Here is a 14,090-nt window from a genome sequence, read left to right on the forward strand (position 1 = left end):
CGCACAATCACACAATCACACAATCACACAATCACACAATCACACAATCACACAATCACTCAATCACAATCACACAATCACAATCACACAATCACAATCACACAATCACAATCACACAATCACAATCACACAATCACAATCACACAATCACAATCACACAATCACAATCACACAATCACAATCACACAATCACAATCACACAATCACAATCACACAATCACAATCACACAATCACAATCACACAATCACAATCACACAATCACAATCACACAATCACAATCACACAATCACAATCACACAATCACAATCACACAATCACAATCACACAATCACAATCACACAATCACAATCACACAATCACAATCACACAATCACAATCACACAATCACAATCACACAATCACAATCACACAATCACAATCACACAATCACAATCACACAATCACAATCACACAATCACAATCACACAATCACAATCACACAATCACAATCACACAATCACAATCACACAATCACAATCACACAATCACAATCACACAATCACAATCACACAATCACAATCACACAATCACAATCACACAATCACAATCACACAATCACAATCACACAATCACAATCACACAATCACAATCACACAATCACAATCACACAATCACAATCACACAATCACAATCACACAATCACAATCACACAATCACAATCACACAATCACAATCACACAATCACAATCACACAATCACAATCACACAATCACAATCACACAATCACAATCACACAATCACAATCACACAATCACAATCACACAATCACAATCACACAATCACAATCACACAATCACAATCACACAATCACAATCACACAATCACAATCACACAATCACAATCACACAATCACAATCACACAATCACAATCACACAATCACAATCACACAATCACAATCACACAATCACAATCACACAATCACAATCACACAATCACAATCACACAATCACAATCACACAATCACAATCACACAATCACAATCACACAATCACAATCACACAATCACAATCACACAATCACAATCACACAATCACAATCACACAATCACAATCACACAATCACAATCACACAATCACAATCACACAATCACAATCACACAATCACAATCACACAATCACAATCACACAATCACAATCACACAATCACAATCACACAATCACAATCACACAATCACAATCACACAATCACAATCACACAATCACAATCACACAATCACAATCACACAATCACACAATCACAATCACACAATCACAATCACACAATCACAATCACACAATCACAATCACACAATCACAATCACACAATCACAATCACACAATCACAATCACACAATCACAATCACACAATCACAATCACACAATCACAATCACACAATCACAATCACACAATCACAATCACACAATCACAATCACACAATCACAATCACACAATCACAATCACACAATCACAATCACACAATCACAATCACACAATCACAATCACACAATCACAATCACACAATCACAATCACACAATCACAATCACACAATCACAATCACACAATCACAATCACACAATCACAATCACACAATCACAATCACACAATCACAATCACACAATCACAATCACACAATCACAATCACACAATCACAATCACACAATCACAATCACACAATCACAATCACACAATCACAATCACACAATCACAATCACACAATCACAATCACACAATCACAATCACACAATCACAATCACACAATCACAATCACACAATCACAATCACACAATCACAATCACACAATCACAATCACACAATCACAATCACACAATCACAATCACACAATCACAATCACACAATCACAATCACACAATCACAATCACACAATCACAATCACACAATCACAATCACACAATCACAATCACACAATCACAATCACACAATCACAATCACACAATCACAATCACACAATCACAATCACACAATCACAATCACACAATCACAATCACACAATCACAATCACACAATCACAATCACACAATCACAATCACACAATCACAATCACACAATCACAATCACACAATCACAATCACACAATCACAATCACACAATCACAATCACACAATCACAATCACACAATCACAATCACACAATCACAATCACACAATCACAATCACACAATCACAATCACACAATCACAATCACACAATCACAATCACACAATCACAATCACACAATCACAATCACACAATCACAATCACACAATCACAATCACACAATCACAATCACACAATCACAATCACACAATCACAATCACACAAACACAATCACACAATCACAATCACACAATCACAATCACACAATCACAATCACACAATCACAATCACACAATCACAATCACACAATCACAATCACACATTCACAATCACACAATCACAATCACACAATCACAATCACACAATCACAATCACACAATCACAATCACACAATCACAATCACACAATCACAATCACACAATCACAATCACACAATCACAATCACACAATCACAATCACACAATCACAATCACACAATCACAATCACACAATCACAATCACACAATCACAATCACACAATCACAATCACACAATCACAATCACACAATCACAATCACCCCATCACAATCACACAATCACAATCACACAATCACAATCACACAATCACAATCACACAATCACAATCACACAATCACAATCACACAATCACAATCACACAATCACAATCACACAATCACAATCACACAATCACAATCACACAATCACAATCACACAAACACAATCACACAATCACAATCACACAATCACAATCACACAATCACAATCACACAATCACAATCACACAATCACAATCACACAATCACAATCACACAATCACAATCACACAATCACAATCACACAATCACAATCACACAATCACAATCACACAATCACACAATCACAATCACACAATCACAATCACACAATCACAATCACACAATCACAATCACACAATCACAATCACACAATCACAATCACACAATCACAATCACACAATCACAATCACACAATCACACAATCACACAATCACACAATCACACAATCACACAATCACACAATCACACAATCACACAATCACAATCACACAATCACAATCACACAATCACAATCACACAATCACAATCACACAATCACAACCACACAATCACAATCACACAATCACAATCACACAATCACAATCACACAATCACAATCACACAATCACAATCACACAATCACAATCACACAATCACACAATCACGCAATCACACAATCACGCAATCACACAATCACGCAATCACACAATCACGCAATCACACAATCACGCAATCACACAATCACGCAATCACACAATCACGCAATCACACAATCACGCAATCACACAATCACGCAATCACACAATCACGCAATCACACAATCACACAATCACACAATCACGCAATCACACAATCACGCAATCACACAATCACACAATCACAATTACACAATCACACAATCACACAATCACACAATCACACAATCACACAATCACACAATCACACAATCACACAATCACACAATCACACACTCACACAATCACACACTCACACAATCCCACAATCACAATCGCACAATCACACAATCACACAATCACACAATCACACAATCACACAATCACACAATCACACAATCACACAATCACACAATCACACAATCACACAATCACACAATCACACAATCACACAATCACACAATCACACAATCACACAATCACACAATCACACAATCACACAATCACACAATCACTCAATCACACAATCACACAATCACAATCACACAATCACAATTACACAATCACGCAATCACACAATCACACAATCACGCGATCATACAATCACACAAGCACACAATCACACAATCACACAATCACACACTCACACAATCACACAGTCACAATCACACAATCACAATCACACAATCACAATCACACAATCAAAATCACACAATCACACAATCACACAATCACACAATCTCACAATCACACAATCACACAATCACACAATCACAATCGCACAATCACACAATCACACAATCACACAATCACACAATCACACAATCACACAATCACACAATCACACAATCACTCAATCACAAAATCACACAATCACACAATCACACAATCACACAATCACACAATCACATAATCACACAATCACACAATCACACAATCACAATCACACAATCACAATCACACAATCACAATCACACAATCACAATCACACAATCACAATCACACAATCACAATCACACAATCACAATCACACAATCACACAATCACACAATCACACAATCTCACAATCACACAATCACAATCGCACAATCACACAATCACACAATCACACAATCACACAATCACACAATCACACAATCACACAATCACACAATCACACAATCACGCAATCACGCAATCACGCAATCACACAATCACGCAATCACACAATCACGCAATCACACAATCACGCAATCACACAATCACACAATCACACAATCACACAATCACACAATCACAATCACACAATCACAATCACACAATCACAATCACACAATCACAATCACACAATCACAATCACACAATCACAATCACACAATCACAATCACACAATCACAATCACACAATCACAATCACACAATCACAATCACACAATCACAATCACACAATCACAATCACACAATCACAATCACACAATCACAATCACACAATCACAATCACACAATCACAATCACACAATCACAATCACACAATCACAATCACACAATCACAATCACACAATCACAATCACACAATCACAATCACACAATCACAATCACACAATCACAATCACACAATCACAATCACACAATCACAATCACACAATCACAATCACACAATCACAATCACACAATCACAATCACACAATCACAATCACACAATCACAATCACACAATCACAATCACACAATCACAATCACACAATCACAATCACACAATCACAATCACACAATCACAATCACACAATCACAATCACACAATCACAATCACACAATCACAATCACACAATCACAATCACACAATCACAATCACACAATCACAATCACACAATCACAATCACACAATCACACAATCACAATCACACAATCACAATCACACAATCACAATCACACAATCACAATCACACAATCACAATCACACAATCACAATCACACAATCACAATCACACAATCACAATCACACAATCACAATCACACAATCACAATCACACAATCACAATCACACAATCACAATCACACAATCACAATCACACAATCACAATCACACAATCACAATCACACAATCACAATCACACAATCACAATCACACAATCACACAATCACACAATCACACAATCACACAATCACACAATCACACAATCACACAATCACACAATCACACAATCACACAATCACACAATCACACAATCACACAATCACACAATCACACAATCACACAATCACACAATCACACAATCACACAATCACACAATCACACAATCACACAATCACACAATCACACAATCACACAATCACACAATCACACAATCACACAATCACACAATCACACAATCACACAATCACACAATCACACAATCACACAATCACACAATCACACAATCACACAATCACACAATCACACAATCACACAATCACACAATCACACAATCACACAATCACACAATCACACAATCACACAATCACACAATCACAATCGCACAATCACAATTACACAATCACACAATCACACAATCACTCAATCACAATCACACAATCACAATCACACAATCACAATCACACAATCACAATCACACAATCACAATCACACAACCACACAATCACAATCACACAATCACAATCACACAACCACACAATCACAATCACACAATCACAATCGCACAATCACAATCGCACAATCACAATCGCTCAATCACAATCGCACAATCACAATCGCACAATCACAATCGCACAATCACAATCGCACAATCACAATCGCACAATCACAATCGCACAATCACAATCGCACAATCACAATCGCACAATCACAATCGCACAATCACAATCACACAATCACAATCACACAATCACACAATCACACAATCACACAACCTCACAATCACACAATCACACAATCACATAATCACACAATCACACAATCACACAATCACACAATCACACAATCACAATTACACAATCACACAATCACACAATCACACAATCACACAATCACACAATCACACAATCACACAATCACACAATGACACAATCACAGACTCACACAATCACACACTCACACAATCACACAATCACAATCGCACAATCACACAATCACACAATCACACAATCACACAATCACACAATCACACAATCACACAATCACACAATCACACAATCACACAATCACACAATCACACAATCACACAATCACACAATCACACAATCACACAATCACACAATCACACAATCACTCAATCACACAATCACACAATCACAATCACACAATCACAATTACACAATCACGCAATCACACAATCACACAATCACGCGATCATACAATCACACAAGCACACAGTCACACAATCACACAATCACACACTCACACAATCACACAGTCACAATCACACAATCACAATCACACAATCACAATCACACAATCACAATCACACAATCACACAATCACACAATCACACAATCTCACAATCACACAATCACACAATCACACAATCACAATCGCACAATCACACAATCACACAATCACACAATCACACAATCTCACAATCACACAATCACAATCACACAATCACAGAATCACACAATCACACAATCACACAATCACACAATCACACAATCACACAATCACACAATCACACAATCACACAATCACACAATCACAATCACACAATCACAATCACACAATCACAATCACACAATCACAATCACACAATCACAATCACACAATCACAATCACACAATCACAATCACACAATCACAATCACACAATCACAATCACACAATCACAATCACACAATCACAATCACACAATCACAATCGCACAATCACAATCGCACAATCACAATCGCACAATCACAATCGCACAATCACAATCGCACAATCACAATCGCACAATCACAATCGCACAATCACAATCGCACAATCACAATCGCACAATCACAATCGCACAATCACAATCGCACAATCACAATCACACAATCACAATCACACAATCACAATCACACAATCACAATCACACAATCACAATCACACAATCACACAATCACACAATCACACAACCTCACAATGACACAATCACACAATCACATAATCACACAATCACACAATCACACAATCACACAATCACAATTACACAATCACACAATCACACAATCACACAATCACACAATCACACAATCACGTGATCATACAATCACACAAGCACACAATCACACACTCACACAATCACACAATCACAATCGCACAATCACACAATCACACAATCACACAGTCACACAATCACACAATCACACAATCACACAATCACACAATCACACAATCACACAATCACACAATCACACAATCACACAATCACACAATCACTCAATCACACAATCACACAATCACAATCACACAATCACAATTACACAATCACACAATCACACAATCACACGATCACACGATCACACAATCACACAATCACGCGATCATACAATCACACAAGCACACAATCACACAATCACACAATCACACACTCACACAATCACACAGTCACAATCACACAATCACAATCACACAATCACAATCACACAATCACAATCACACAATCACACAATCACACAATCACACAATCTCACAATCACACAATCACACAATCACACAATCACGTGATCATACAATCACACAAGCACACAATCACACACTCACACAATCACACACTCACACAATCACACAATCACAATCGCACAATCACACAATCACACAATCACACAATCATACAATCACACAATCACACAATCACACAATCACACAATCACACAATCACACAATCACACAATCACACAATCACTCAATCACACAATCACACAATCACAATCACACAATCACAATTACACAATCACACAATCACACAATCACACGATCACACAATCACACAATCACACAATCATCAATCACACAATCACGGTCACACAATCACACATTCACACAATCATACAATCACACAATCACTCAATCACAAAATCACACAATCACACAATCACACAATCACACAGTCACACAATCACACAATCACAATCACGCAATCACACAATCACGATCACACAATCACGATCACACAATCACGATCACACAATCACGGTCACACAATCACAATTACACAATCACACAATCACACAATCACGCAATCATACAATCACACAAACACACAGTCACTCAATCACACTATCTCACAACCACAAAATCACACAATCACACAATCACACAATCACACAATCACACAATCACACAATCACACAATCACACAATCACACAATCACACAATCACACAATCACACAATCACACAATCACACAATCACACAATCACACAATCACACAATCACACAATCACACAATCACACAATCACACAATCACACAATCACACAATCACACAATCACACAATCACAATCACGCAATCACACAATCACGATCACACAATCACGATCACACAATCACGATCACACAATCACGATCACACAATCACGGTCACACAACCACACAATCACACAATCACACAATCACACAATCACACAATCACGCAATCACACAATCACGCAATCACACAACCACACAATCGCACAATCACACAATCACACAATCACACAATCACACAATCATCAATCACACAATCACGGTCACACAATCACACATTCACACAATCACACAATCACACAATCACTCAATCACAAAATCACACAATCACACAATCACACAGTCACACAATCACACAATCACACAATCACGCAATCACACAATCACGCAATCACACAATCACGCAGTCACACAATCACGCAATCACACAACCACACAATCACACAATCACACAATCACACAATCACACAATCACACAATCACACAATCACACAATCACGCAATCACGCAATCACGCAATCACACAATCACGCAATCACACAACCACACAATCACACAATCACACAATCACACAATCCCACAATCACACAATCACACAGTCACACAATCTCACAGTCACACAATCACACAGTCACACAATCACACAGTCACACAATCACACAATCACACAACCACACAATCACACAATCACACAATCACACAATCACACAATCACACAATCACACAATCACACAATCACACAATCACACAATCACACAATCACACAATCACACAATCACACAATCACACAATCACACAATCACACAATCACAATCACACAATCACAATCACACAATCACAATCACACAATCACAATCACACAATCACAATCACACAATCACAATCACACAATCACAATCACACAATCGCAATCACACAATCGCAATCACACAATCGCAATCACACAATCGCAATCACACAATCACAATCACACAATCACAATCACACAATCACAATCACACAATCACAATCACACAATCACAATCACACAATCACAATCACACAATCACAATCACACAATCACAATCACACAATCACACAATCACAATCACACAATCACACAATCACACAATCACACAATCACACAATCACACAATCACACAATCACACAATCACACAATCACACAATCACACAATCACACAATCGCACAATCGCACAATCGCACAATCGCACAATCACGCAATCACACAATCCCACAATCACACAATCCCACAATCACACAATCACACAATCACACAATCACGCAATCACGCAATCACGCAATCACACAATCACACAATCAGACAATCACACAATCACACAATCACACAATCACACAACCACACAACCACACAATCACACAATCACACAATCTCACAATCACACAATCACAATCGCACAATCACACAATCACACAATCACACAATCACACAATCACAATCACACAATCACAATCACACAATCACAATCACACAATCACAATCACACAATCACAATCACACAATCACTATCACACAATCACAATCACACAATCACAATCACACAATCACAATCACAAAATCACAATCACACAATCACAATCACACAATCACAATCACACAATCACAATCACACAATCACAATCACACAATCACAATCGCACAATCACAATCGCACAATCACAATCACACAATCACAATCGCACAATCACAATCGCACAATCACAATCACACAATCACAATCACACAATCACAATCACACAATCACAATCACACAATCACAATCACACAATCACACAACCTCACAATCACACAATCACACAATCACATAATCACACAATCACACAATCACACAATCACAATCGCACAATCACAATTACACAATCACACAATCACACAATCACACAATCACACAATCACACAATCACACAATCACACAATCACACAATCACACAATCACACAATCACACAATCACACAATCACACAATCACACAATCACACAATCACACAATCACACAATCACACAATCACACAATCACACAATCACACAATCACACAATCACACAATCACACAATCACACAATCACACAATCACAATCACACAATCACAATCACACGATCACAATCACACGATCACAATCACACAATCACAATCACACAATCACAATCACACAATCACAATCATACAATCACAATCACACAATCACACAATCACACAATCACACAATCTCACAATCACACAATCACAATCGCACAATCACACAATCACACAATCACACAATCACACAATCACACAATCACACAATCACACAATCACACAATCACACAATCACACAATCACACAATCACACAATCACACAATCACTCAATCACACAATCACACAATCACACAATCACACAATCACACAATCACGCAATCACGCAATCACGCAGTCACACAATCACGCAATCACACAATCACACAATCACACAATCACGCAATCACACAATCACGCAATCACACAATCACACAATCACACAATCACACAATCACACAATCACACAATCACACAATCACACAATCACAATCACACAATCACAATCACACAATCACAATCACACAATCACAATCACACAATCACAATCACACAATCACAATCACACAATCACAATCACACAATCACAATCACACAATCACAATCACACAATCACAATCACACAATCACAATCACACAATCACAATCACACAATCACAATCACACAATCACAATCACACAATCACAATCACACAATCACAATCACACAATCACAATCACACAATCACAATCACAAAATCACAATCACACAATCACAATCACACAATCACAATCACACAATCACAATCACACAATCACACAATCACGCAATCACACAATCACGCAATCACACAATCACGCAATCACACAATCACACAATCACGCAATCACACAATCACGCAATCACACAATCACGCAATCACACAATCACGCAATCACACAATCACGCAATCACACAATCACGCAATCACACAATCACGCAATCACACAATCACGCAATCACACAATCACGCAATCACACAATCACGCAATCACACAATCACACAATCACACAATCACGCAATCACACAATCACGCAATCACACAATCACACAATCACAATTACACAATCACACAATCACACAATCACACAATCACACAATCACACAATCACACAATCACACAATCACACAATCACACAATCACACAATCACACACTCACACAATCACACACTCACACAATCACACAATCACAATCGCACAATCACACAATCACACAATCACACAATCACACAATCACACAATCACACAATCACACAATCACACAATCACACAATCACACAATCACACAATCACACAATCACACAATCACACAATCACACAATCACACAATCACACAATCACACAATCACACAATCACACAATCACTCAATCACACAATCACACAATCACAATCACACAATCACAATTACACAATCACGCAATCACACAATCACACAATCACGCGATCATACAATCACACAAGCACACAATCACACAATCACACAATCACACACTCACACAATCACACAATCACAATCACACAATCACAATCACACAATCACAATCACACAATCACAATCACACAATCACAATCACACAATCACACAATCACACAATCACACAACCTCACAATGACACAATCACACAATCACATAATCACACAATCACACAATCACACAATCACACAATCACAATTACACAATCACACAATCACACAATCACACAATCACACAATCACACAATCACGTGATCATACAATCACACAAGCACACAATCACACACTCACACAATCACACAATCACAATCGCACAATCACACAATCACACAATCACACAGTCACACAATCACACAATCACACAATCACACAATCACACAATCACACAATCACACAATCACACAATCACACAATCACACAATCACACAATCACTCAATCACACAATCACACAATCACAATCACACAATCACAATTACACAATCACACAATCACACAATCACACGATCACACGATCACACAATCACACAATCACGCGATCATACAATCACACAAGCACACAATCACACAATCACACAATCACACACTCACACAATCACACAGTCACAATCACACAATCACAATCACACAATCACAATCACACAATCACAATCACACAATCACACAATCACACAATCACACAATCTCACAATCACACAATCACACAATCACACAATCACGTGATCATACAATCACACAAGCACACAATCACACACTCACACAATCACACACTCACACAATCACACAATCACAATCGCACAATCACACAATCACACAATCACACAATCACACAATCACACAATCACACAATCACACAATCACACAATCACACAATCACACAATCACACAATCACACAATCACTCAATCACACAATCACACAATCACAATCACACAATCACAATTACACAATCACACAATCACACAATCACACGATCACACAATCACACAATCACACAATCATCAATCACACAATCACGGTCACACAATCACACATTCACACAATCATACAATCACACAATCACTCAATCACAAAATCACACAATCACACAATCACACAATCACACAGTCACACAATCACACAATCACAATCACGCAATCACACAATCACGATCACACAATCACGATCACACAATCACGATCACACAATCACGGTCACACAATCACAATTACACAATCACACAATCACACAATCACGCAATCATACAATCACACAAACACACAGTCACTCAATCACACTATCTCACAACCACAAAATCACACAATCACACAATCACACAATCACACAATCACACAATCACACAATCACACAATCACACAATCACACAATCACACAATCACACAATCACACAATCACACAATCACACAATCACACAATCACACAATCACACAATCACACAATCACACAATCACACAATCACACAATCACACAATCACACAATCACACAATCACACAATCACAATCACGCAATCACACAATCACGATCACACAATCACGATCACACAATCACGATCACACAATCACGATCACACAATCACGGTCACACAACCACACAATCACACAATCACACAATCACACAATCACACAATCACGCAATCACACAATCACGCAATCACACAACCACACAATCGCACAATCACACAATCACACAATCACACAATCACACAATCATCAATCACACAATCACGGTCACACAATCACACATTCACACAATCACACAATCACACAATCACTCAATCACAAAAT

This window comes from Megachile rotundata, unplaced genomic scaffold (genome assembly GCF_050947335.1).
Source record: "Megachile rotundata isolate GNS110a unplaced genomic scaffold, iyMegRotu1 scaffold0032, whole genome shotgun sequence".
Lineage (NCBI taxonomy): Eukaryota > Metazoa > Arthropoda > Insecta > Hymenoptera > Megachilidae > Megachile > Megachile rotundata.